The sequence below is a fragment of the Esox lucius genome, chromosome 15, assembly GCF_011004845.1.
Source record: "Esox lucius isolate fEsoLuc1 chromosome 15, fEsoLuc1.pri, whole genome shotgun sequence".
NCBI classification, from domain to species: domain Eukaryota; kingdom Metazoa; phylum Chordata; class Actinopteri; order Esociformes; family Esocidae; genus Esox; species Esox lucius.
Window position 1 is genome coordinate 35338881 of NC_047583.1, and position 7023 is coordinate 35345903.

The window sequence follows — 7023 nt, forward strand, 5'->3', positions numbered from 1 at the left end:
AAACATTCATATAAAGTCTGACGTGCTTAAATCCAATGGGTTATATCCTAGTATCGATAAAATCGATTGATTAAATTTTAAAACAATGTTAGATCGATATATGTCGTCCTGAAGGCCAACTTGCTGAGCACAGATCGATGTAGTTGGATCATAGGAATATAAATCGGTACATCGATGTAGTAGATGGATCGTTAGACCCCTAACGTTTAGTGAATCAACCCAGCATTTCCACATCTAGTGACGAGCATGTCTTGCAATGCCACATATTTCACTCAAGAGAAGCAAATTATAATTTATGAGAAATATGAAGAATATAAAAATCTAGACAACACCATACCCACAGCATACATTCGCTACCTGTAGCAAAATAACACACTGCTATGGATACAGTCTATGAGACTGTAAATGCATGACGTCGATGTGTCGCACTGGCAACTTACGGCTCAAGGAGTTGCCAAAGATGCGTAATTCCATCCATTGAGCATCTGTCTTTCATAAAGCTGCTCATCAGAGAATGCCAATGGGTTTTTGTCGGGCTTTAAAAGCTCTTGCTTGTCTAAGAGCACCGCGCACTGAGCTCCCGGGATCTTCTTAGAATGGTGACGCCAATTTCAATCGAGAATTGATTGGTAAGTAGGCTTGATCTCGAATATAACAGCAGGTGAGGTGTGCTGCAAAAGCTACCAGGGTGATGCAACCCGATGAAAAGTGATCAACGGTTGTGACACTGTAAATCCAGTGTTCAACCTGAAGTTACCTCGCTAACCCTAAAAACTGCTTCATAGTATAGGCCTCTGATCTGTAAGTGTGTCATGCTTTAGGTTTTTCTCAATCCACTTTGTTTTTAACTTGGATGTACGAACATTCCCATCAATAAGTGTCCATAAAGCAGGGAATATGTTTGCCATTTTTGTGTTCTGAGATCAGTGCAGTGCTTTGATAGAACAATTTCAATTGACCCACAGTGTTAATGTATATATGTAAAATGTGTTAGTTTGTTCAGGGGTCTGGAATAAATCCTGCCTCAGAAAAATTGTGAATGAGGACATCAAAGGCCTGCTCCAAGTGAGTATCATGTGTCTTTAACTCTATAATATATTGTTTGTAACTGTTCATTACAATGTATAATAATTTGCTTTCCCAACTCAGAAGAAGCAGTCAGATCTGCTGTCAGGTCTGGATAGTTCATCAGATGATCAGTAAATGTCTGACGACGATTACATACCAGACTCACAACCAGGGCTTCACAACTAGGACTCACCACTAATTACTCAATTGACCATGAGCAATAGAAATTACTGTTGTATTTGTGGTAAGCCACAAACCAAGATTTCTCGCCACTTGCGAACACACATGACCGATGCTGAAATAGTACATGCATTTTCTTTCCCGGACAACTCCAAAGAGTGTAAGGTATAAATGGAAAAAAGAAGGAATAAGGGAAGTTTTTGACACAACACAGCAGTTTTACCGAGTGGAACAGTGCCCCTTAACCCTTTGGCGCGTACGATCACACCGGTGTGATCAATCTAGAGTGGTCCTTGAAGCGTACGATCACACCGGTGTGATTAGAACGTCATGTTTAGAACGCACCATTAGCATGCCTAGCTACAAGTAACGTAACAATGGCTTGTAAAACTGTGCTGTTATTTACTCACATTTATTTCCTGAGTGTAATTGTTTCAAGACCATACTATGATATTAACCAGGTAGAAAGCATTCAAATCGGGACAAAAAGTGTTACTTACGTACCAACAGACAGCCAACACTAATACACAAAAACGAATTATATTAGCGACTACTACCGATCAAAACCATTCCAAAAACTTTCTAGAAGTTACGTTCCCCGTTGTATGCATTTTATATAGTTTATTAATTTTCACTGCACTGAATAACTGGTCACGATTTGTTAGCTAGCGGGCAGCTGACGTTTGCTAGCGGTTAGCTGACGTTTTCTAGCTAGCTACAGTAATAAATCAACCAACTTTTGCAGCTCTTAGAATTCGAGTCAACGAGAGAAGCTTGCAATGCAATGCATGTAGTGTTCCTTACCTAGCAAGGTGACTGTTCAAATGCTGGCATGAGTTCAAATGCTGGAAAGTACTGAAGTCACGTGCAAAAAAACTCACGCTGGGGGGTCGGTAAGGAATATTTGAATCTCACGCGTGAAAAGTTTAAAGTGAAGAGAAAAACAAAGGGCAAAGAACTGGCAGGGAAATGTATTCACTGTATGTACTGTCAAGGCATGTACATTCGTAAGGAGCTTTGGAGACATGTCCGCAGATGCCCCTGTAAACCAGGAAATGAAGTTGTGGATAAAGAACCTGGAAGAACAAAAGTATTGGGTTTGGCTGTAGCTGTGGAGTCTGCATTCTGTCAGCAGATCTCAAATGGAGTGTGGAAACTCCTAAGTGTGATGGAACAGGATGAGATTGCCTCAGCTGTGAGAAATAATCTCTCTATTATTTAGTTTGCCCAGTCACTCTACAACAAACACGGACAAGATCCTACTAAGTACGAAATCATGCGGCACAAGCTCCGGGAATTTGGATGTTCGTTGTTATTTCTACGAATGGACTTCTCCATACATAAACTGGAGGAGGCTGTTAAACCTGCCAATTTCCAAAGAGTTGTGCAAGAAGTTAAGAAAGTTTCAGGATTTGATGAAGACGAACACTCATACCGAACACCAAGTCTTGCCCTGAAACTGGGACATACACTTCGGAAAATCTGTGACATCATTCATTGTAGGGCCCTCAGGGCCACAGATGAAGAACTGATGAAGTCCACTGACATATTCAAGAAGTTGTACACATCCAAGTGGTCTGAGTTGGTGTCTCACAGTGCCCAGTGGCCCAGGTTCGGTGGGCAGAGACAGAGGGGGTGGTAGATATGGGGGTCTTCAGTGGGCCAGTCACCCTGTAGAGAGGGGAAGGTGTTCCTTGTTCGGTCGAAGAGATGGGGGAAGAGGGAGTTCCTGGACAGTCGGTTAGTGGCTGTGCGACGCACTATGTACCAGGCATCCTGCCAATCAGCGCAGTGTAGGGCGTGGATCTCAGAGAGGGACAGAGAGAGGACCATTGCTGAGAGTCGAAATGACGCATGAGGGCCTGGTAGCAGGAGCGCAGGTAAGTAAAGGCTGCCGCCGAGAGGGACTCTGTCGTGCAGTCAGATGCATCTTCCAGGGTTAACTCCGCCACCATGTCCGAGACCCAGCGGGTGTAGCCCGGGGCAGGGTGCCGTCATTGAGGAACTCGCCGATGGACTCAAGGTGGAGGAGTGAGCGTAGGAAACGGTTGAGTAATAAATTAAAGGAAACAGGAGAGAGTGTGTAAAAAGACGATGCTAGAGGACCAAATGAAATGAAAACTATTAGAGAAAAAAAAGAAATGGGCCGAGAGATCCCGCTAGTAAGGGTGGAACCCGCCTACCTTACGGTAACACCTAAAACGGGCCTGGAAAAACTCGAAGCCGAGTTGGGGAATGGAGCTGTGCATGCCTGGGCTGGAGGGCTGGGATGTTTATCGTGAGTGATGTCGGTAGTCCCGCCCTCTTAGAAATAAAGATTGGGGTGGATATTATATGGGGAAGGGGTCAAGGGCGCCATACGATGAGCGGCTGCATAGGCGGGCTACAAGGGGGGCCCTGGGATGTCGTTCCCGGTGGGAGGGACGGTGATAGGGGGTCCAAGATCTTACCGGACCATGTCCAGGGTGGTCCTTTGGTAGGTAAAATTGGGGCGGGACTGGTCAATTGTGGGGAGGGGGTCGGAGGACCGTCCGGTGGGGCGGTTGCATGAGACGGGCCAGTAGGGGACAAGGAGGCGTTGGTTAGGGGATCACTATCGTGGGGTAGTGTGGCAAGCGGTTCTCGGACCTCCTGAGGTCAGTCGATAAGTTTAGGGGTCGGGGGGAGGGGGAATTCAAGGCCCGGGTCAAGAGGAAGGGAGATGAATACCCACGGGCCGGTGTGGTGAAGGTGAGGCGAGGACTTAAGAGGGGCCAGCGTAGGCGTGAGGGGACTTAGGGGGGAGGTGGGTGTTGGGGGAAAGTGGCAGGTGAACCGCCATGGCTTCCGGAGGTCAGACATAAGTTGTGAGGGGGAGATGAGCACACACATCGGTGTGGTGAAGTGTGGGCTGGGGACCCATGGGGGTTGGTGTGAGGGGGCAGTGGGAGGTGGTAGGGGGTGGGAAATCGTCAGGGAAAGTGGCAAGCGAACCACTGTGACCTTGTGAAGTCAGACATCAGGCTTGGGGGCTGAGGGAGGGATACAGGGCCTGGGTCACGAGGGAAGGATGAGCACAAACCCCGGTGTGGTTAAGTTTAGGTAAGGGACCTAGAGGGGTTAACCCCTTTAGGGCCCCTACCCCTACTTAGTCACAACGAGATGTGTGGGCTCATCTCCCCCTCACAACTTAGGCCTTGTACCCCCCCCCCTCAGCCCCCAAGGCTGATGTCTGACTTCACAAGGTCACAGTGGTCCGCTTGCCACTTTCCCCAACGACCTCCCACCCCTTACCGCCTCCCCCTGCCTCTATACACTAACCTTAAGGTTAGTGTGAGGGGGCAGGGGGAGGTGGTAAGAGGTGGGAAATCGTGTGGGAAAGTGGCGGGAAGTCGTGGGAGAAAGTGGCAAGGGGACTACTGTGACCTCCAGAGGTCAAACATCAGGCTTGGGGGCTGAGGGAGGGATACAGGACCTAAGTTGTGAGGGGGAGATGAGTACACACAGGTGTGGTGAAGTGTGGGCTGGGGACCCAGGGGGGTTGGGGTTGGTGTGAAGGGGCAGGGGAAGGCGGTAGACGATGGTTCGGGTAAAAGATGGCTTTGATGACCTTCCCAGTTATTGTGAGGGATCGCCCCTGCCAGCCACCGATTTTCTTTTTGACCTTGGAAAGGGCGTCCTTCCAGCTCCAGTGTCCGGAGTTCACCCTGCCAAAACAAACGCCCAGGATGTTAACCATTTCTTTTACAGGGTATGGCAGGACCTGGTCGGCTGGCCAGTCTGGTGTTACATAAACTTTGCTCTTGGTCCTGTTCACTATTGCCCCAGTTGCTGTGAAGAAAGAAAACCCTAAGAGCCCCCACACTACCATCTGCCGCTGCCCCCCTGGAGTTCCACAATTAAGTCACCCCCAATGATCAGAAGCATATTAGTAGCACACAAAGGCACCAATCCCTCCACCATAGCCCTTCTGTCCGGCTCCTTTTGCGGACCATAGACCCCCCCACCCTCAACCGAAAATCACCCCATGTCACATCCGCCCTCAATACTCTCCCCAGCATTCCCCCAAAAAAACTGTTTTCCACCGTCACTCCCGCCTCCCCAAATCCCAACACCTGATGAGGGCACCCCCCCACACTCCAAACAGAACCCCCAACTCCCTCGTAAGCCTTTAGATATCCCCTCCATCCCATAAATGAACCTCTTGCAAGAAACAAAAACCAAAACGCACGGCCCCCAAATAATTAAAAATAGCCTGCCTCTTAACTTGGATCCCTGAGCCCCCACACATTCACAGACATGACATCCAAACAAACCATAGCAATATAACAATATAAGAAGACATCATCCCATACAATCACATATTAAACACCCCCCACTGACCCCAAAGTCCCATCACCATCCATCCAATCTAGCAAACCCCCCCTCGGTATCCAGAGGAGACAAAGGCGACCCCAGTACGTCGAAGGAAACACCCCCCACCTCATCCACAAAATCCTGTACCACCCTCCCCCCATCAACCTCACTGTAGCGAGTTGCGCCTGGTGCTGCCGCTGAAAGACTAGATGATCCGGCAGTAGGACCCACACCCGCCTCCTCCAACACCCGTTTAACCCCCAAACCAGTAGTAAAATTTATTTTATTGAATGTTACTTTTCACGGCAGTTTTAACAATACATCAAATATTTACAATATTACACTATATACACAAGCACACAGGAAGATCATATCTGTTTGCAGTCATGTTATTTGGTTTTAAAGGAAAATAAATAAATAAGATAAAAAAAATTAAGAAAACATTTGCGCATAGACGGAGACATGATGGAGGACACAGGAAATGAATGTGACTGCGTGGTGACAAAGAATGATGTATCTGTTTTGGGATGTTTATGTATGTCTGTCCATGTGGAGTAGCAGATCGGCTATGGTGGTTGGAATGTCCAGTACTTTGCACGGCTGTAGGAGGGGTCGAGTGCAAGGTGGCGGCTCATGATCCCCGCTCGGCTGCGGGTGTTGGGATTTGTGGTTGTGGGCACCGTGGTAAGGTTGGGCAGGTTGGTGACGGGGGGGGGTGATAATGATCTCGTTCGGTCCGATGATGTTCCAGTGTCTGTTGGTGGTGTCCTGCCCAATGCGGTGGGTGTCCAAGGTGATGTAATCTATGATGATTTTCCGGAGGATTCTGGCAGTGATGATAGGGAGAGTGTCCTGTTTATGAAAAACCTTTATGTTTCGTGTCTCCCAAATGGTCTACTTTGTGGCGTTGACGACCCTCCAGTCGTTCCTCTCCTGGGGTGATTCCTGCTGGTGGTCGAAGAGGATACCCCGGAGGGTCGTCGCAGCCGTGCCGGTCAACCTGGTGAGGAGATCAGAGGTCATGAGCCAGATGTTTTGTGCCACCCTGCACCGCCAAAGGATGTGATCTTCTGTTTCTATCTCTCTACAGCCGTGCGGGCACTGGTCAGTTTTGGCTATTCCCCTTCTATACATAAAATGCCGGGTGGGGAGGCAGAGTATGGCAGCCATCCACGCTATGTCCGTGTGCCTGTTCATGAGTGCGGGTGAAGCTATGTTTTTCCAGGCTGTGGTGCATTGTTCAGTTGTTATTGATGGTATCGCTGTAACTGTGTCCCTGTCCGTGATGAATTTTCTAAGTGTTTTGAATGACCAGTCCTGGCTTTTGTGGGTATGTAGCTATTGCGAGGTGATTACGGTTTTTAGTGCTTTGTAGTGCATAGGGGGGTCCCAGGAGTAAGGGGTCCGATGGTCAAGGGTGCAGAGCCCCAATGGTCTGAT